Source organism: Physeter macrocephalus, chromosome 12 (assembly GCF_002837175.3).
Source record: "Physeter macrocephalus isolate SW-GA chromosome 12, ASM283717v5, whole genome shotgun sequence".
Taxonomy (NCBI): Eukaryota; Metazoa; Chordata; class Mammalia; order Artiodactyla; family Physeteridae; genus Physeter; species Physeter macrocephalus.
Window position 1 is genome coordinate 10,333,163 of NC_041225.1, and position 21,285 is coordinate 10,354,447.

Consider the following 21,285-nt stretch of genomic DNA (forward strand, 5'->3'; position numbering starts at 1 on the left):
TCCCTCCTCTTGCGTTTTACTGTAAGCAGCAAGAAGAAAACAGGCATCCACTTAAACACTTTGCCTGGAAATCTCTGGAGCTAGAAGCTCCTGCCACAGCCCCTTCCTCTTCCTTCCTACCGCCACTACTCTCTCTGGGTGAGTGGTACTCAAAGTTTGGGGAGGTCAGGACCCCTTTACACTCTTAAAAATTACTGAGGACCCCAAAGAGTTTTGTTTATGTGGGTTATATCTATCAATATTTACTGTATTAAAATTAAATCTGGGAAATTTTTAAAGTATTTATTAATTCATTAAAAAATACCCTATCACATGTTAACATCAGAGTGATGACACCATCACACATCATGCAGCCTGTGGAAAGCTCCACTGCACAGTCATGACAGCATGAGAGTAAGGGAGGTAAATCATATTTTAGTATTGTTGTGACAGTAGTTTTGAGCTCACAGAGCCCCTGGAAGGGACTTGAGGTCCCCTAGGGGTCCCCAAACCACACTGTGGGAACTTCCATCCAGATCATTCTCCTCCGAGCGCCGGATCAAGTCTCAGTCCCTCGCCCACCTCGCCACTCACCCCTAGGACTCGGCTGCCCGAGCCCTCCAGCCCAGCAGTTGTCCCAAGCATCCCCACTCTGTCTTAAGGACTTTGTTGCTCTTTCCCCTCATCCTCTCCTTGCCCAGAAGGTCCTCTCCTCCTTTTCCACCTGCCCCATGGCTCGGTGGTCACTCCCACAACCAGACTCCTGAGATGCTGTTCTCAACAGTCCTCACTCAGCAACTGTGGACTCTTCTTGGCAGGTGTGTGTGCCATCTTCTCCAAGACCAGGTGAGCCTGGGGTCAGAAGGCAGCCTGGATTTAAATCCTGACTCTGTGTCTCATTAGCCTTGTTTACATTTTTTTCGTTGGAATAAAAAATTACATAGTAGCATATGCTTCTAGAAGAAAAAAGAATACAGAAATGCGTAAGGTAAAAGGTAAACCTCTTCTCCTTGCCCTCTTCATTCTCTACTCCCCAGGTGGTACCTACTGTGGGCAGCGTCCTTTCAGACCCTTTCATAGACATATATACATATGTCACATGTAAGTTTCTTTTTGTTTTTCTATTTTTTACAAAGAAGAGAACACATCTATACCTATGTCCTAGAACTTGCTTTTTTTTTTTTGTAAAAGCATCATGGATATTCTTTGGGCAGATCTACCATATTCTTTTTCAATTTTTTCCAACAAAAACAAACCTTATTATTCGAATGCTTTCATTCAATAAATCCCACGAGGGTAACACACCTTAGGACAAATCACATTTGGACAAAAAGTCCAGTGTTCTGAGTCAGGGTAAAATGTCCAATTAACAGTTGAACCAGAAACTTCTAATATTTGAACTTATTTTACTTGTTGCTGTATGTATTTAAATAATATAAAGAAAAACTCTAATTCAGAAAAAAATAATGTGGAAAATGATAAACTAGAAACAAAATAATTTAAACCATTTAGAGACCCAGTTTACACCACAGGAAGAAAATAAATAAAGTTTTCTGTACGAAGAAAAGCATCACACTTTTTAATATAAACTAATTAAGAATTAAGTGCTCCGTTTAGCTGTCCTCCTGCTCTAGGTGATGTCTCCTCGCCCATCTGCTTTGGATGCCCGCTAATCAGTTATTCAGAACCTTCTCTGTTCTGTCCCCCTAACCCTCTCCCACTCATGAGCAAATAAGTAGGCCACGTGGATAACTTTCTTTAAAAAGAGTACAGAATTTCTGCCCTCTTCATCTCCACTTTCCAAATACCTTTGGCTTGAGCTTATCTCTTTTTTTGCAGTTTAAGGACTCAAAGAAAGTTGCCCATGAGGGAGCAGGCAGGATCTCCCCCACCTTTGTGAGGTGGCTCCTTGTGTCTCGAGCTGGATGAAGTGCTAGAGAGAAATGTACAATTCCTCCCATTCAAGAACAGGAAGAGCACCCAAGAAATCGAGTCCCAGCTTCCCTTCCCATTTTCAGAGCATTTCGGAGATTCCAAGCAAAGCCAGTTAGGCAAGAACTTATTTAAAGCCTTGAGTTCTTTTCCACACCAAAATTTTATATTTTAAACTGTTATATAAATTGTAAGCCTGTCATCTTTATCCTTTTATGGTTTTTGTATTTTCAGTCTTGTTTGGGAAGAGCTTTCCTAATCTCAAGATTAAAAAAATAAAAAGTTCTCCTCTATTTATTTCTAGTACTTTCATATGGTTTAGCTCCTCAATCCATCTGGAATTTATTTGGGGGTCTTTTCTCAAATTTATGGGTGAATTAATCCCTCCAGCAGCATTTCCTCATTTATTTGAAATGTCTCTTTTAACAAGTAAAATATTCTTTTTTTCCCATAGCTGTTTCTGGATTGTATTCTGTCCCAATGTTTTGTTCCACTGATTCTATGTCTGCACACATTGTTTTTATTACTATAGTTTCAAGGTATATCTAAAAGGACAGCCTCTTATTTTCTTTCTTTTCCCAACTTTCCTTGGCTCTTTTTTTTTTTATAGTTCATTGGTTTTACAACCTGAAGTAAGTCTGAGTCAGTTTTCTCATCTGAAAAGATTAAGACTGTGGACTCTACAATCATTTTTTCTGGATATCAGCAAGGTCCACCCAGGCAAATGGAAAGTCTTCTAGGTCTTTTAAGCAGAGGGGATTTAATACAGGGAATTGGTGACATGATATGGAAGGACTAAGTAGCTTAATGCAAAAATTGGAAGCTACTCTACTGGGGGTGCAACAGGAGGAGGAGGTACTATTGCTAAAGCGTAGAGTGGGAGCCATGTGATGGAATCTAGAACCCCATAAGGTTGCCTGACGGGAGGTGGGACCATGGAGCAAGGGCCTGTGGAGCAGATACAGGAGCCACGGGAGACACAGCTGTTGCCAGAGACACCGCAGGAAGCAGAGAGAGGGATAGGGAAAAATACTCTGGCTTCTCTCCTCCTCCCTTTCTCCAAGCTTCCATTAGTGCTTGCCATTGGCTGAATCAACCCGGAAACTGGAGAGCAAGGGAGCCTGGGAAATGTAGTTCCCTGTGATACAGCACAGAGATTAGGAAAGGCAAGGGAGTAATCTGAGCAAGAAAAGGCAGTTGGGCACAACCACATGCCAGTTGTGTGACCTTGGAAAAGTTACTTAACCTCAGTTCGTCTCAGTTTCCTCCTCCAAAAAGTGGGGATAAATAATAATAGTACTTACCTCACAAGGCTCTCGTGGGGATTAAGTGCATTAATACGTGTTAAACACTTTGTAAGCATTTAATAATAGTATTTATTATTATTCTTCCATAACATGAAGATAGCAGTACCTATCTTGCAGAGCTATGGTGAACAATGAAGTGAGATAATGATTGCAAAATGTTTGCATGGTGTTGTGCATCTGGTACTGGGTACTTCCTAAATGTTAGTTCTCCTCGTAGCCTCAACGCCTCACCCTTAGTATGTGCTCAATAATGCCTGTAGCTGACGATAATGATGGCCTCGACCTGGGGAGGATGCAGCCTCCTCAGACTGAGGAGGGACATTCTTGCTCTGCCAGAGAGCTAGGGGGACTCTGGAGGGCTGGGCCTTCAAGGGTTTGGGCAACACACAGCCCTACATCAACCAATATGCCCACATATGGAGATGCATTTGGAATGACATCCTGCATCTTTCTCAGGTTTCTTCTCCTGCTACCGTTGGTGCCCCTTCTTTGATTTTAGCCTATTCTTTTTGGCTCATGCAGATAACTGTGCATTTCTGTGTTCACATACACGGCATGAACGTTCATGAGTACAAAATCCTGTGTGTGTGTTGAGTACTTTCCCACTTATGAGCATTGCCCCTCTGGTCCTCCCAACAAGCCCGCTAATGCAGACAGGGCAAGCTTCATTATTATCCCTGCTGAACAGCAATGGAATCCAAGACTTCAACAAGACAAGTGGGGGCTTCCCTGGTGGCGCAGTGGTTGAGAATCTGCCTGCCAATGCAGGGGACACGGGTTCGAGTCCTGGTCTGGGAAGATCCCACATGCCGCGGAGCAACTGGGCCCGTGAGCCACAACTACGGAGCCTGCGTGTCTGGAGCCTGTGCTCCGCAACAAGAGAGGCCGCGATAGTGAGAGGCCCGCGCACCGCGATGAAGGGTGGCCCCCGCTTGCCACAACTAGAGAAAGCCCTCGCGCAGAAACGAAGACCCAACACAGCAAAAATAAATAAATAAATAAACTCCTACCCCCAACATCTTACAAAAAAAAAAAAAAAGAAGACAAGTGGTACACCCAAAGGCCCCCAGGGACTTGGGACAAAGCCAACTCACTCAAGTTCAGGATTCTTCCTACTAATATCTCAGGCAGCCTCCCACAAGCATGTGTGAGTTAATGTGCATATACACACATGTGTGTACTCCACACATACACAGTAGATTCAAATCTCTGAAGGGAAGGTTCATGCCTTATCAATCTTAATATTCCCTGCCTCAGATAAAATGCCTGGCAGCTGGAAAAGAAAAAAAATTGTGGAATTGAGTTGGCCTTGACTCTTGAACAGGAGCCTCCTGGGGGAGGGGTGGGGAACATAGATGAGAATTAGAGCCAGGGTTCAAGACCAGCTTGACTGAACTCTACAGGGCTCTGACCCTTGATTCCAGCTCTACCCAGATCTTTCTCAGGTCATCACAGAGCAGAGGACCTGGTCACCAGGAGGGAGTGAGATGCTCAGGGAAACAGATCTGCCCACCTGGCTCTGCCCTGGGGTGTGTAACAGCTTCTTCTGGGCGGTGGGATCCCTGGCAGGCAGGAGTTTGCTCCAAACCTACTGTGCTAATCAACCAACTGCCTCAGCTGCCCACCCGGGTCCTGGCATCCACCCTGGTCCCTGGCAAACCAGTTGGAGCAGGAGCCTCATTCATGTGGGCATGGAGCACTGGCAGGAACCATGGGACACTAGAGATTAGAAGCCCGAGCTAATAAAATGGTTGCCATCGGGCATCAGTGTTTGCCAGGCACGTCTACATCAATACTTGTTCTATTCTCCACTCAGCCAAGGCATGGGCGCTGCTGGAGTCTGACTCAGCCCTTTGCACTGGCTTCACCTAGGAACTCATTGCCCTCCGACATTTTATTTATTTATTTATTTATTTTTAACATTTATTTATTTATTTGGCTGCACTGGGTCTCAGCTGCTGCATGCGGGATCTTTACTTGCAGCATGTGGGCTCTTAGTTGCAGCATGAGGGATCTAGTTCCCTGACCAGGGATCGAACCCGGGCCCCCCTGCATTGGGAGCTCAGAGTCTCAACCACTGGACCACCAGGGAAGTCCCACCCTTCTCTGATATTTTAAAGATTCTACATACTCAGTTGGTTTGGCTTGGCTTTGCATCTGTGCTCTTTCTCCTTATCCTGAAATGGGATGCCACTCTGTCCTGTCGGCTTGAAAGACTTCTGGAGCGGGAGCGCGGAGGCGGCCTCAGCACAGGTGGCCCGGGCAGCTACCCACGCCACTGCCATGTGCTTTCAAGAGCCCTATTGGCTGCCCCATTCTCCTCTCTGCCCACTGACATCTCAGCGCCCTTGAGAGTCAACAGGAAAAGGGTGGGTCATGAATTAGACAATGGGCAGTGAGTGGGGAGAATAAAAGCCAAAGGCCTCACATGGGGACTCTGAGACCGCATGCACCCTGCCCCCGTTACCCCTTAGGCCTCATTTCCTCTTACTCTCCCCTCACATCACTCTTCACTGTTCCTGGAACATGCCAGGCCCACTCCTACCACAGGGCCTTTGCATTGCTCTTCACCCAGACAGCCCCCTCCTGCTTCCTCTTCAGTGCTTTGCTCTGATGTCATTTTCTTGCCGAGGCCTTCCTTGACCACCTCCCTACAGTTGCGAGCCCCATTCCCCACCCCCTTGCTTTTGCCCTGGCTCCTCTCACCGTCCACCTTGGTAATCTGGTTGATGATTGCTCTCCCCACCTCCGCAGTTCTGTCTGTTTGCTCGCGGCTGTATCTCCAGCACCGAAGCAGCGCCTGACACGTAGCGCATGCTCAGTGATATCTGTTACATTTTTGCGTGGATGAGGCTGGCCTGTGAGCCGATCCCAGACAGCCCTGGGTTTGGATCAGCCCCACTCCCTTCTGGGCCTGACTCAGTTCATCTGTCCGATGACAGGGGCGCACGCGCCGCTGGGTAAGCTGCCTTCCAGTGGTAATAACTGATGAGTCTGGGCAATATCCTCTTCCCACCCAAGAAAGGCCCAAACAGAAGGCAACGAGGGAAGGGAGGCAGGAAGCAGCTGCCAGGATGACTAACTGGGATCTTGAGTCATTGTCCCCCAGTGCCAACCGTTACAGGCCTCAGCAGGGCTCAGGATTAGTGAGGCTCATGCGGCTTCCCGGCCTGACCCGGCCCAAAAGGGCCACGAGGAGCGCTTGGAAAAATAACTCCATCATAGCGAGCTGACGCTGAGGCCTGGAGGAGGAATTGAGATTTGCTGGACTTTGTACAGAAATTTGGCAAAACTAGACTTGATTCGGCTCTCATTCAACAAATACTGTACTTATAAGGACTCCCTCGGTGCCAGGCACTGCTCTAGGCAGGAACAGAGCAATAAACCAGAGGAGAGAGGTCCTGCTTTGACCTGTGTGTTTCCTCGTGAGCCCTGGCGTGCCATCCCTCCCCAAGGCCCAGGGCCTGCTTTCCTTCCACCTCCTGCTCCCCGGTACTTTAAATCTCCCCAGATCTACTGGCTACATCTAGATAGATAGATGCCATTTATCTCAAAAACAAAACAACTGCAGCAGCAAGCACCTGCACCCCCGCTAGACCACTGAGGCGACAACACGGATTGTCCCGTATCCCTCTCCGGCATCCCAGTCACATCGACTTTGCATTCTGTCCCCCTTTCGGGAAACTCCAACTCTCTTTCTCATTCTCAGCATCTTCGTGTCTTTTGGTCCTACCATTCCCCAACAAAGTCTCCTTCCGTACCCGTGGGGCTAATTGCTCCAGTGGTTCCCAAACTAACCGTATGTCCCCTGTACTCAGCCCCTGCGAGCATTCATCCTTATCTGAACCCTCCCCTCCCTTCCCTCTGCTTACCATGAGCGCATTGTCATCTGTACTGCGCACACACCTTTCCACGTAACTACCGACCGTCCGAGATTGTTTCCTGTATGCATGTCTTATCTCTCCGTGAGACTGTAAACTCCTTGAGGGTAGGGACAATTTCTATCTTTCTGTATCCTATACAGCCCAGTACCCACTCACTCGGCAATCAGTCAGTGACAGATCTGACCTGGATTTACCAAATGGTAATATTTAAGAATAATACAGGGCTTCCCTGGTGGCGCAGTGGTTGAGAGGCCGCCTGCCGATGCAGGGGACACGGGTTCGTGCCCCGGTCCGGGAAGATCCCACATGCCGCGGAGCGGCTGGGCCCGTGAGCCATGGCCGCTGGGCCTGAGCGTCTGGAGCCTGTGCTCCGCAACGGGAGAGGCCACAGCAGTGAGAGGCCCGCGTACTGCAAAAAACAAACAAACAAACAAAAAGAATAATACATTTGTTGAAATGTGTATTTGTTTACAGATGTTAAAAGGAAAATGTAGCATGCAAGGTGGTATTATACGGTCTGATTACCACGGTGTAAACTATGTACTCAGAAGGGTAAACCTGGAAGGTAATCGGTAAAAATAAAAAGCATTTTGTCAGGGTTGTTGCACTATGAGTGATTTGTTTAATAATCTGTAACTATTGTTAGTGCATTGTTTATGCATTTGAAACGAGTTTTTTTTAAGTACGGGGAGGGCTCTAAGTGTCATTGAAACATTCCACTCTTGGGCACAAACTCATTAAGTCTTTCTTACGAAATAAGAGGGAATGGGAGCGGGGTAGGCAGGATTGGCAGTCCTTTCGAGATTTTACTCAAGTCATATTTATACACAAATAGCTAAGCAAAGGGAGGAAGACGCCAAAGTCCAAGTTTTGCCTGCAAATGTTTATTCCCTGAGGATGGGACAGAAAAAATAAACAGTTTAAAATAACCAATGAAATCACGTGAGCTGTAAAGATTTTTTTTTTTTTTCTCTCCACCAGAATGGGAAGTGCCTGCATTCCCCTTGAGTTTCCTGGTGCTTTGTGCTCTGAAGCCCCAGCAAGCGGGGAGTATGACTGGGGGAGGGGGAGGCTGGGTCCACCGTCCATCCAGGCAAGGACAGCTCTGGGCACAGGCTTCCTTTGAGTCCTTAACCTCTTCTGACATATTTATTTTATTCATATCGGACTGTGGGCTCTCAACGATGAGGACCATGCTCTTTCTGTCAAAGAGGTGGCTCCACAGCACACCTAATATCTAAGAGGAGCCCAAGAAGTCATTGGTCTAATGCCCTCATCAGACCCAGGAGGGCCAGGCTCAGAGGCGTGTGCAGAGGCCACATAGCCTGCGATTCTTGGGGTTGGGGGGACTGGTTTTTAGAGAGCTCTGGAGTGCCCAAGCCCAGACCCCAGTGTCGCTCAGGTATTCAGAACATACCTCTAACGACTGTGGGTTGAGCATAGATTCCCTGGGCCAGAGAGATGGCAGAAGAATGACAATAAACAAAGAGTGCTCCAACATTGAGGAGCTTAGCATTCAGAGGGAGAGATGGGGCAAGTTCACCAATAAATAGAATACAAAGCAGAAAGGAAGAAGTGTTGCAAAAGGCATGCGTGGAGGAGGCGGGGAGCCTCTGAGGAGGTGGCCTGAGAACGGCTCCAACGGCATGAAGCTGGCATTAAGGGGTTCAGGATGATGCAAATGAGGTCAGAGGCACCGAAACAGTTGCATTCATTAAACAAATACTGGCTGATCACCCACTACCAGGTGCCAAGCATGGTTCTAGGCACTTGGGAAGCAAATCTCTCCCCTTGTGAAATTTACATTCAAGTAAGAGTAGGGACACTACAGGGACTTGCCTGGTGGTCCAGTGGGTAAGGGCCCGGGTTCCATCCCTGGTCGGGGAACTAGATCCCGCGTGCCGCAACTAAGAGTGCGCGCTCCACAACTCAGAAGTACGGATGCTGCAACTAAAGATGCTTCATGCCGCAACAAAGACCCAGCACAGCTTAAATAAAAGTAAATAAATATTAAAAAAAAAAAGAAAAGAGTAGGGACACTACACAAGATATATAAGTAAAAGTAGGTTAGGTGGGCTGGTGAAAATGTAAAATTATGCAGCCACTGTGGAAAACAGTAGGGCAACTCCTCAAAAAATTAAATATAGAATTATAATTTGATACAGCAATTCCACTTCTGTGTATATTCTCACCCCATGAAGAAATCTGGGGTAAGAGTAGTCCAAAAAGAGGGATCAGCAAGTGCAAAAGCCCTGAGGCAGAAACGGCCAGGAGACCACTGTGCCAAGGCCATTGCCATGAGAATCCATGGGTTTACCTTTGTGCCTCTTTGGTTGATTCCAATGGTACTAGGGAAACTGCTTAATAGTGGAACTGGGAAAAACATTCCTCAGTCCTGGGGGGGCAATGCAAGAGCATAGGATCTTATTTGGGTGAGAGGTGGGAGGAGTGACTTGGCTTTATTGAACTCAGAGCAAAGTCACGATAGGCTCTAGCAGTTACACTTCTTTGGGGAACATGATTACTCAGACCATAGCGCTACATGTAACCATAACTTCATCTCTCTGGAAACAATTCTGCTAGGACAGGAGCTAAGAATTCTTTCTCCGTGACTTGTGGGTGAGTTTGTGTTCTATGAGAACACTGGGTGTTGCATTTCTCATTACACTGCTCTCATAGCTCCTGGGTTTGGAAGAGGTCACTGTCATTAAGTTCTTTTATGACTTTTGCCACCATCAGACCCAGGATAAAGGTGAATAAAGAACTCACCCAAAGCAGAATGCTCCAATGCCCCAAGATAATTTCTTTTCATAAAACTTGGAGTTTCATGCCAGGGGCATTACATAAAAATAAAGCCAGAGTCACCAAGTGCAAATTATATTGTTATAGACAATGCTGTGAGATGAAATCTTTCTTTCAAGATATTTTAATTGCCAGATGCAAAAGATAGTAGACTCTTTTCTTATTGAAACTTTGCCAGCCTTGTAGCTAATGCCCACTGTAGCTGCATTAAAGGCTCTGGGGCATCTCTGTCAAGACGTGATGGCCAAGAACCAGTGATGACTTCAGCGTAGGCTTTCTCCACCTGCCAGCCGTGCCGCCATCTTGGCCTGGCCTGCACACCAGCTTCCTGACTGTCTGATTTGCAGTTCCCACTGGATTGTTTGTCCTCATGTAGAGGCTAATACGCACAGTAAAGTTTTTAGGAAGCTAGCTTAAAGTTTAACGCTGAGGGATGCTGTGGCCCTAAGGGTGGTCTCTGGAGGGATCGTCTCTGCAATTCTCTGCTAAGACCCAGTGTGTCTAAGCCACGGTGTTATGGAAAGAGCATAGGAAGAAATCGGCGACAGAAAGTCTGAGGCTTAACCATGATTCATCTCTGTGCTGGGTATCTTCTGCTTGCTTAACCCACCCTAGAGCCACGCCCTCCTGGACTCTGCCCTGCCCTGTGCCCCGGGAGACTGACCTGTATAGACATCAACAGGCTCCGTTGTCTTCTGGCCTAAGTAAGGCCAACGGGGATCTCTAGGAGGAGAGAGAGGTTGGTTGTTAGTTGCCCCGACTCCTTCCTAGGTCGCCGCAGGCTGCCGTCTCTTCCCCCTGAAGGTGTCTCTCTCCAGGTTCTGGTGACTGCGCCCTCCTCTCTCTTTCACAGGCCCAGGTAGCTCCCCAAAGCTCCACAATGTCCCTTGCATTTTCCCCACTTTTGTAAAGAGTTCCTTTATTGAATTCTGCTGAAAAGATCCAGTTAGAGTGTGTCCTTTTCCTCCTGCCGGGACCCTGACTGATGTGGCCACGAATGAGCTGGGTGGCCCTGGTCACACCAACTTAGGCCTTGGTTTCATCATCTTTAAAATGGAGATAGGACTTCCCTGTTGGCGCAGGGGTTAAGAATCCGCCTGCCAATTCAGGGGACACAGGTTCGAGCCCTGGTCCGGGAAGATCCCACATGTCGCGGAGCAACTAAGCCCGTGCACCACAACTACTGAACCTACACTCTAGAGCGGAGATAGGACTTCCCTGTTGGCGCAGGGGTTAAGAATCCGCCTGCCAATTCAGGGGACACAGGTTCGAGCCCTGGTCCGGGAAGATCCCACATGTCGCGGAGCAACTAAGCCCGTGCACCACAACTACTGAGCCTACACTCTAGAGCCCACGAGTCACAACTACTGAGCCCACGTGCCACAACTACTGAAGCCCGCGTGCCCAGAGCCCGTGCTCCGCCGCGAAGAGAAGCCCCGACTCGCTGCAACTAGAGAAAGCCCGTGCGCAGCAATGAAAACCCAACGCAGCCAAAATATAAATAAGTAAATAAATAAATTTATTTTTAAAAATAAAAATAAAATAAAATGGAGATTAAAATGCCAGTTCTTACACAGTCGTTCCAGAGTTTTCATTAGGTTTATAATGCATATAAAGCACTAAATAAACACGTTTTAAAAATAAATATGCTATCTAAGTTTCACAATTCCAGGAATGCCTAAAAATAACAGGTTATCTTTTATATGTCAATATAGTGCTACCAATATTCGACACTTTGGGTAGTTTTCCTAAAATACACATGGGTTTTTATTAAATACCCAAAAGGTTAACTGCTTTTCACTGTGATAAACATAAACACATTAGATGGCCAATAATAATCCTAAAATCCCAAATTCAGGAAGATAAGACAGATAAGACAAAAACGTTTTCCATATTTTGTACCCTTCAAGGTAGTAATAATTAGAATCTCCCCTTCAAGGTAGTAATAACTAGGAAAAAAATCTAAACATAAATATTGACATATCTTTCCTTTTTCATAAATAAAAATAGCTTTATTATCACCATTAGCTACCAAGAGTCAACCTGGTATAGGAAAAAGGACATTGACAGACCTAAAAGACATGTCCCGAATTTATTTTTTTTTATTTTTAAAAACTGTAATTTAATTTTTATTTTATATTGGAGTTTAATTTATTTACAACGCTGTGTTAGTTTCAGGTGTACAGCAAAGTGATTTAGTTATACATATATCCATTCTTTTTCAGATTCTTTTCCCATATAGGTTATTACAGAACATTGAGTAGAGTTCCCTGTTCCCTGTGCTATACAGTAGGTCCTTGTTGATTATCTATTTTATATATAGTAGCGTGTGTATGTCAATCCCAAACTCCTAATTTATCCCTCTCTGCCACCTTTCCCCTTTGGTAACCATCAGTTTGTTTTCGAAGTCTGTGAGCCCGTTTCTGTTTTGTAAAACATGTCCTGACTTTAAATGCCACTTCTGACACATCCTATACGTGTGACCTCAAACAGAGCATTTAATCCCTCTGTTTTCATCAGATCTGTAAATGGGGGTAACAGTTGTCTCCTCTACTTCTGTATGAGATAACAGTGAAAGTCCCTTGTAAATGAAATTGAGCTATCGGTAATTGCTCGCCCAAGGCTTCTTTAAATACGTCATCTCTGATTGTTCTCATCTGATTAAGATAAGTGGGGGCACTAGGGCTGCCCTGATTTGAGACTCAGAGGGGGATGGTGTAGGTCTTGGGGGAAGGAAGTGAGGGGACAAGACAGATGAGGGCCAGGTGTCCTGACTAACTAGCACGGAAGAGCCACCCCGGGCTGGCTGTAGTCCAGACATAGAAGTTGCGCTCAGCGGCGGAAAAGACCGGTCCTTGCCCTCGAGGACTTTACCCTTTAACTAGGGAACTAAGTGTAACCCACAGAACATCTTTCCTGTGAGCTTCACAGGAAGCTCCAAGCTCACTGTGCACTGGAACATCTCCATCAGGCTGCAAGGAGGAGCTGGGTCTCCAGTGGAACCCAGGTTCAGGGGTGAAGCACGGGCACCCAGCAGGGAGGAGGCTGGCTGTGGGGAGGGGGAAACAGCTTTAGGAAGGGGCCAGACTGCCGGGGGCCTCAGGGCCAGGCAGGATAATATTTACATTCATGCATTAGGAAACAGAAAGCCACTACACAGCTGTGAGCAAAGAGTCCCAAGGTGAAAGTGGATTTTTTTAGAAAGATGGGTTTGGCAGAGATGGGCAGGATGAAGTGATGGAAAGACTGCAGAAAAAAGATTTTTTTCTCACTCTTTTAAAGAAACCTAAATATTTGCAATATAACTCATGACTTAGGATAAGTGGTTCTACCTCCTAACAAAGACAGGCCCCTCCCAGAATATTGGTTTTCCCTTTAAATGAAGTTTATTTACCCTTCAAAACAAGAAGCTTACACTACTGTGAGGTGACTGTCACAGCTCTGCAAGTCCCAAATCAGATGGGGGGGGTCTCCACTCAAGGCCCTGTGGATTTACAACCACACTTCTCGTGCTTGTCACACTCTAGTTACCCGAGTGTGTGGGTGTTTAAAAAAAACAACAAAAAAAAACTGTTCCCACACAATATTAACCGTTTGGTATTTCAGAGATGAACACTGAGGTTCAGTTTGGCCCTCTTTTTTGGTTTCTGTGAGCCGCTTTCCCTTATTATCAACTCACCCTGCAGACCCAGCTCAGCAGTGAAGGCTTATGCACTATCCCACCCAGGCTTTGGCTCGGCTTAGACTCAGAAGCACCTGGATTAGCTCCCTCAGTAGCCAACAACATTTTGTCTCGGGTCCAAGTTGTTTATTTATCTTTCCTAGGCTATTTGAGTCATTGAAAGAAATGTATTTGTTTGTTTTTCAACTTCTCTATTCTCTAGAATGTTGCTTCCTTTTTTAAAATACATGACATGATAAAGAAGTTATGCTGAGTGTTTTTTTTAGCAGATTTTGAAGGAGGGAGAGGGAGGGTCTAATTTGAAAAAGAGAAAGAGGGAATTAGCCTTTTATTTGGTTTTTATTTTTCCCCTGCACTGTCATCTTCACCATCGTATGTTGAAATGCAACATATATTGGCACAGAATACATGAAAGGCACTGGTGTACATATATGTCATAATTCCTGCCCACTGGGGGCTTCCAATCCACTTGGGTGGTCTGTATGGAATCAGCTATATGTTCTGGGTCAGGACAGAAGTCTAGAGGAGGGGGCGATGGTCAAAGGAAGGGAGTCAGGGAAGATCTGGAGGAGGTGGGGCCCCAAAGGATGGGTGGGACCTGGGAGACCCAAGCTGAGGGGTGGGTTCTGGGCAGGGAGAAGCCCCAGGAGAGGCTGCAGAGGCTGACACGGGCTGGCTGTGTCTGATGAACTTGGTGTGCGGGGTGCACTGGAGAAGCGGGTGGGGCAGAGGAAATGACAGCTCTGAAGGCAGGGCCGTCATGGAGCAGGGGCTCAGAACCCTCGGTCTGTGGCTGGCTGGCTTCAGGGGTCCTGAGCCCTGAAGCTGTGCTGCTTTGGGTATGTTTGCGCAGGCTTCAGCAGAGATGGCCACGGAGGCCCAAGGAGTTTGGGGAGAGCTTTGCATGCCTTGGCTGAAGGGTCTCGATTTTACTCCACGGAAGCCAATGAGTTTGGAGGCCAAAAAGCAAGGTATCATGGGGAAAACAGTTGTTGTGTACGGGTTTTGTTGCTGCCGTTTGGTTTTTATTTTTTAAAGATTAACCCAGAGGTGGTGGGTTAGATGAGGAGGAACTCAAGTAGGGAGATGATTTCAGTCTCTTATGGCTCAGGCATGAGGTGAAAAAGGACCAAACACGACGATGGGAGGGGCAGGAGAAACATTATAAAAGACAAATTGGCAAGAGTTTGTGACCACATGTGACGGGAGAAAAAGAATGTATTAGTGAATCAAAGTGACCAGTCAGCCCAAGCTAGATATAACTAGGTTTACATGCAATACTGGCTTATTTAACAACAGATTTTGCTTACAAACTGCCCCAAGGATCATTTTCACTTTTTTTTTTTTTTGCGGTACGCGGGCCTTTCACTGCTGTGGCCTCTCCCGTTGCGGAGCGCAGGCTCAGCGGCCATGGCTCACGGGCCCAGCCGCTCCGTGGCATGTGGGCTCTTCCCGGACCGGGGCACGAACCCGTGTCCCCTGCATCGGCAGGCGGACTCTCAACCACTGCGCCACCAGGGAAGCCCAGGATCATTTTCTTGAAGGATCAACGTGCCTTCTCAAAAGGAGGTATGAGTGACCAACAAACTTTGAGCTCCTTTGTAGACAGAGAAGCTGGGCCGGGGCACCCTGTTGAGCTGACAGTGGCCAAACATGTAAGGGTTTCCAGGAGAAAGTCACAACAGGCCTTAGGGATTCATCAGGTTTCGTTGTTACATCTTTCTTTTAAATTATTATTAAACAGACAACATAAAATCAGTGAAGAGAGTTGCAGAAAACAGGAGAAAGCATTTCCATTTTTGGCTTTGGCAGCTAGATGCCTGAATAATCCTGCTGACCAAGGCAGCGAATGCCCCCCAAAAAAGTCCATATTTGTTGAAAACCTACCACACTCAAGATACTTTGGAATTTTAAAACAATGAATTCAAAGGTAAGCTGTAACAAGGAAATTCATGTTTTTTAATACCACTTTCACTTAATCAAAGAAATATTAAAACTTTTGTTATCTTGAAAAGAAATGGATTAGTCAGAATGTTGTTTCCAGACATTTGTTTGGTTTTCACTGGACTTTTTGGCTTTGGGTCAACAGAGTTTGCTCCTGTCTGTGCAGCTCTGAGTGGTACTTGTGAGCCAGACCCCACCCAAGCCACAAGGGGAGATTTTCCAGGTTGCCCAGGCCAGGTTTTCACCTCCTGTGCCCAGAAGTGGGGGTCACTGCAGTGCAAGCTGACAGGCTTCTCTCTGGCCCTGTCTCAGAGCCCCTCTCCAACAGGTCTGCTAGAACCTGAGAATGAACAGAGCATGGACTGAGGCTTGGGACCAGACGGGAAGCTGGAATCCCTCTGGAAAATCAATTCAGCATTATCTAGACAAGTTGAAAATGTATAAACCTTAAGTCCCAGAAATAACCCCAGAGAAACTCTTGATGGTGGGCCCCAGGAGTCACATGCAAGAATGTTCACAGCAGCACTGCCAGCAACAGCAAAAAAGTTGCAAACAATCCAAACATCCATTGAGAGGCAAATGGAGAAGAAAATGGCAGAGCATTCACATAGCAGAGTATTATACAGCTATAGGCCACAGCATACAGGAATGTCACAAACATCACGTGCAGTGGTGAGAAAAGCAAATCAAAGAATACATACTGTATAATTTAGTTTATATAAAGTTCCAAAGCGTGCAAAACCAGCAGATTGTTCAAGGATGAGTATTTCAGGGTAAAATTACAAAGAAATGCAAGAGGATAAGCAACAAACATTTAGGAGGGGGCTGGGATGGGAAGAAGTACACAAGGGGGGCTTCAGTGGTGTGGGTTGTAACATATCTTAAACTGGGTTGTACGTAGTTGGGTGTTCATTTTTTACACTTTCTCATATGATCTATTATATGCATTTAATATTGAATTCGATTTTCAAAAACAAGATAGGGGCAGAAGTCTCCTGCAAAAGACGTGATTACAAAGCCTCATCCTCATAATCCCGGAACTCAAAACTCATCAACTCTATCTTTGTTTAACAGTCAGAGAAACAAAATGAAGAGGCCAAGTACATATATGGAGAAAATGTAGATGGAGAAAAATGACCCAAGAGCCCCAAGTTTCTCTGCCTTCTGGATCATATTTGTGTTTTAGCATTTCTTCTCTTTTTATTTTTCGTTTATTATTGTAGTGGGAAGCACAAACTACTGGGTGTAAGACAGGCTCAAGGATGTATTGTACAACACGGGGAGTATAGCCAATATTTTGTAATAACTGTAAATGGAAAGTAACCATTAAAAACTGTATTAAATTTTTTAAAGAAAAAAATAATAATGCAGATAGTAAAGACTATGGTAAGAAGATATTTTTCGCATGAGAGTTTAAACTAGCCAGTTTGATAAGAGGTAGACAGTATGATGAACAGTGGAAAGCCGCTTCATGTATGGATGAAACTGTTATTGTCAAAATACAAATAAATAAAAAGGATTTAGTGTTGAAACTGTGAAATCGTAAAGAGAAAAGGAGCTATAGAATAACTCAAAAAAAAAAAAAAACCCAACACATTTCTTGAGTATGTCATAAGCTAGGCACGGTTTAGGTTATGAGGACTGGCCAGTGGCAAGACATGCTTCCTGCCCTCGTGGAGAAGACGGATAATTAAGCAATAGCGGTAAACGAGTGCTGCACGGAAGTACAGGAGGCGGGGGAGACAGGGCAGCGGCAGGCAGCTGAGCCTGGGGAGATGTGCTTTGGAGGGTAGTAAAAGCAGATGCTATTTCATGCTAGGCCACGTTCTAGGCACTTTACGTATTCTATACACCATATATGAACTCGCTGAGTCCTCACAACAACCCTAGTGAGGTAGGTGCTATCATTAACCCCGTTTTTTTGCAGATGAGGAAACTGAGGTGCAGAAGGGTTAAGTGACCAGCCCAAGGTCACACAGCTAGCAAGTGCTGAGCCAGGGTTTAACCCCCACCCCCACCCCCACCCCCTCACTCCCCCCATCCCCCACACACTGGTGTTCTTAAGCACCGCTCTCTGCTGCCCCTCATGCTTCCCTGAGAAAGTGACATTCTGGCTGAGGCCTGAGAGAGGAAAAGCAGTCGGTCAGAAACAGAGGAGCCGGTGGTGAGAATTCTGGGCAGGGCCCGTGTATGTATCACTTGAAGGTGATACAAGGAGCTAAAATAAGTATTTAGCCACAAGAGGTGTGAAAGACCCTTCCAGCTGAGAGCAGTCCTCTTTCATCCCTTTTTTTTCAGACCTGGCCTAGAAGAAGCAGTGCCGGAATGAGATGAGGTCCAGGGGAGGTGGTCTGCGCTCTGTCAGTTTCCCTGGGTGAGACACAGCCCTTGGTGCCAGGGCTCCAAGGGTTTCCAAAGGCCCATGGCAACAACTGCCAGGGCTCCTGGGAACGTCCCCAGGCATCCAGGATCCTGCCGCCTTGCCAGTCTCTCTGTCCCCTCTTGGCCTTATTTCCCAAATGGACCCAACATCAATCAAGGATGAGACCTAAGGCACGACCTAGCAAACAGCTGGCAAGCTATTTTTAAAATCCAATTTAAAATAGTGTATGTGTAAGCCCCAGTGTATTTCTCTGGGGGATTCTATCTTTCAAGTGGAAATTTTTTTAAGTCAAATAAGGTAATCTCTATTTTGATTCCCATCAAGCCCAAGTGCAGGGCCCTGCGGCCTAGGGTAAGTGCTAATCCACTTTAAGCACAGGCAAGTCGGAGCTTGGGAGTCAGGGCGACTCCAGGACCCAGAGAGAAAGGTCAGGACTGCTGATATTTATCGTGTTAACACTGTTAGTGTGTGTTTGGCTTTGTCTGGCAGAAGAGAAGAAATAGAAGGTAGGAATTATGGCTGTGGACGTGGGGGAGAGCGAGGCTTCTGGGATCTGCCCGAATGTTGTTCAGCTTCCTAAATCTTGGACTCTCGCTAGCCCCTTTCCAAGAAAAAAAAAATAAAATAAAGCATTCAGAAGAAATAGGAGTGAGGAGAGAGGAGGGTGCCCGGGCAGGGAACAGAGCAGAGAAAGCGAGAGGCAGGGCAGAGAGGGGTGAGGACTCAGCTCGCCAGCTCTTCACAAGGCCTGCTTGTCTAACTCAGGCCACTGTCTTTTTGGTGATTCTGCAGTTGCCAAGCCTCGGCCTCAGGCGCCACTGGTGAGATAAAGCATCTTGTCGCAGGGCCAGCCGCATAGCTTATCCTGCGAGGATGACAGCATTTTGCTTCCCCTGACAAACACCTTTTGCATTCAGCCAATCAGATTTATTTGTCTGCGCTTTTCTTCTTTCTGAAGCCTAAACTGGATGGATACATCTAGAAAAAGGATTTCCGCGGCTTTTTTTTTTTTTTCCCCAGGTATTTTCTAAATTTCATTGCTCCTACCTCACTCTTTTTGTCTCCAACAAATAAACAAACAAACTTTAGGATAACTCAAAATGACCCTTGGCTGCCTGAAGGGTCAGGCCTGTTGTGGCCACAGCCCTAGCCAGAGTCATCATCCAAGCAGGTGAAAGTTTTTTGTTTTTTTAAAATTAATTTATTTATTTTTGGCTGCATTGGGTCTTCATTGCTGTGTGCGGGCTTTCTCTAGTTGCGGCGAGCGGGGGCTATTCTTCATTGCAGTGAGTGGGCTTCTCATTGTGGTGGCTTCCCTTGTTGCAGAGCACAAGCTCTAGGTGTGCAGGCTTCAGCAGTTGTGGCATGCGGGCTCAGTAGCTGTGGCTTGCAGGCTCTAGAGTGCAGGCTTAGCAGTTGTGGTGCACAGGCCCAGATGCTCCACGGCATGTGGGATCTTCCCGGACCAGGGCTCGAACCCATGTCCCCTGAATTGGCAGCCGGATTCTTAACCACTGTTCCACCAGAGAATCCCTGAAAAGCCATTCTTGTATTGAACTAATGGATAGCAAGCCCTCAGCACGTGTCAGGGCCTGATATATGGTAACTGCTCTCTAAATACAAGCCAATATCATGATTATTATTGAGCAGAAAGCTGCCTCTCCCAAATATTTAGCCACTGGCCCAGTGCTGTCTTTAAAAGCAACCAGGGGACTTCCCTGGTGGCACAGTGGTTAAGAATCCACCTGCCAATGCAGGGGACATGGGTTTGAGCCCTGGTCCGGGAAGATCTGACATGCCGTGGAGCAACTAAGCTTGTGCACCACAACTACTTAGCCTGTGCTCTAGAGCCCGCGAGCCACAACTACTGAGCCCACGCACCTAGAGCCCATGCTCTGCAACAAGAGAAGCCACTGCAATGAGAAGACCGCACAGTGCAATGAAGAGTAGCCGCCGCTCGCCACAAGTAGAGAAAGCCCGTGCACAGCAATGAAGACCCAACGCAGCCAAAAATAAATAAATTAATTAATTAATTTAAAAAATAATAATGCTGTAAAAAATAAATAAAAATAAAAAATAAAATAAAAGCAACCAGGTCCACGTCTGATCCTCTTTGTTCTCGTTTCCACAATAAACATCTTCAAGTCCTTCCAGCAGATCTGATACAGCATGGCTTCCAGACATACCACCATGGTTGCCCTCAATAGACAATTAGAATTATCAGTGGCCCCTTAAAACATTTTAAACACGGTACCCAGGCTTGAATCGAATATCTCAGGTATTATCTGACCATCCAAGAATATAGTGGAAAAGTACTCCTTAAATTCTCTTACCTGTTTATACACAAATCATTATGCTAAGCATGCGTGAAACGCTGGAGATTCGAAAATAAATAGAACATAGTGCCTGCTATTTGCAATGGCCCCAAATGGGGCTACTTATCGTCATACTTGAATGGATCAATACATCATGGTCTATTCACACAGTAGAATATTACATGACAATGAAAATGAACTATCTACAACTGCATGCAAGAATATGGATGACTCTCACAGATGCGAGGATCAAAAATGCCAGACACAAAAGAGTAAATACTATTTGGGGTTTATTTTTTTTAATTTACAAAAACAGCTGAAGCTATTCTATGCTGTTAAAAGACTGGACAGTGGTTCCCCTGAGGAGGGAGATGGAACGTGTAAGAGAACACATTATTGCTATAATGCTTAGTTTCTATATCTGGGGGCTAAGTGCATGAGCATATTCAGTTTGTGAAAACTCTGTGAGCTATACATTTACAATATGTGCATTTTTTTCTGCTTGAATGTTACATATTAGTAAGAGGTTAATGGGGGAAAATATCATGCATAGGATCAAGTTCATTGGAGGAGACAGAGAGTGAGATAACTTTGGTTCCACAAGGTAAATGTGGTGATAGGGAAATATACAATGTGTGTTACAGCCATACAGACAGAAGAAGCAAGCAGCTGAGGCTCAGGGATGGAATAGGGTCAGTGAGACCTCCTGGAGGGACTCTAGAACTAAACAGGAGCTGAACATCATTCTCTGAGACTGAATACTAGGCAAGAAGGTAAATCTTGTTTTAGGTACACTTATATAGAGAGAGGGCTGGGATGTTAAAGGCACTCACCCCTGAGGGCCTCGTTTGTTCCCTGAAGTAGAAAGGCAAGATAGGCCACAAAGATGAGAGTGGAAGGGGCTTCCCTGGTGGCGCAGTGGTTGCGCGTCCGCCTGCCGATGCAGCAGAACCGGGTTCGCGCCCCGGTCTGGGAGGATCCCACATGCCGCGGAGCGGCTGGGCCCGTGAGCCATGGCCGCTGAGCCTGCGCGTTCGGAGCCTGTGCTCCGCAACGG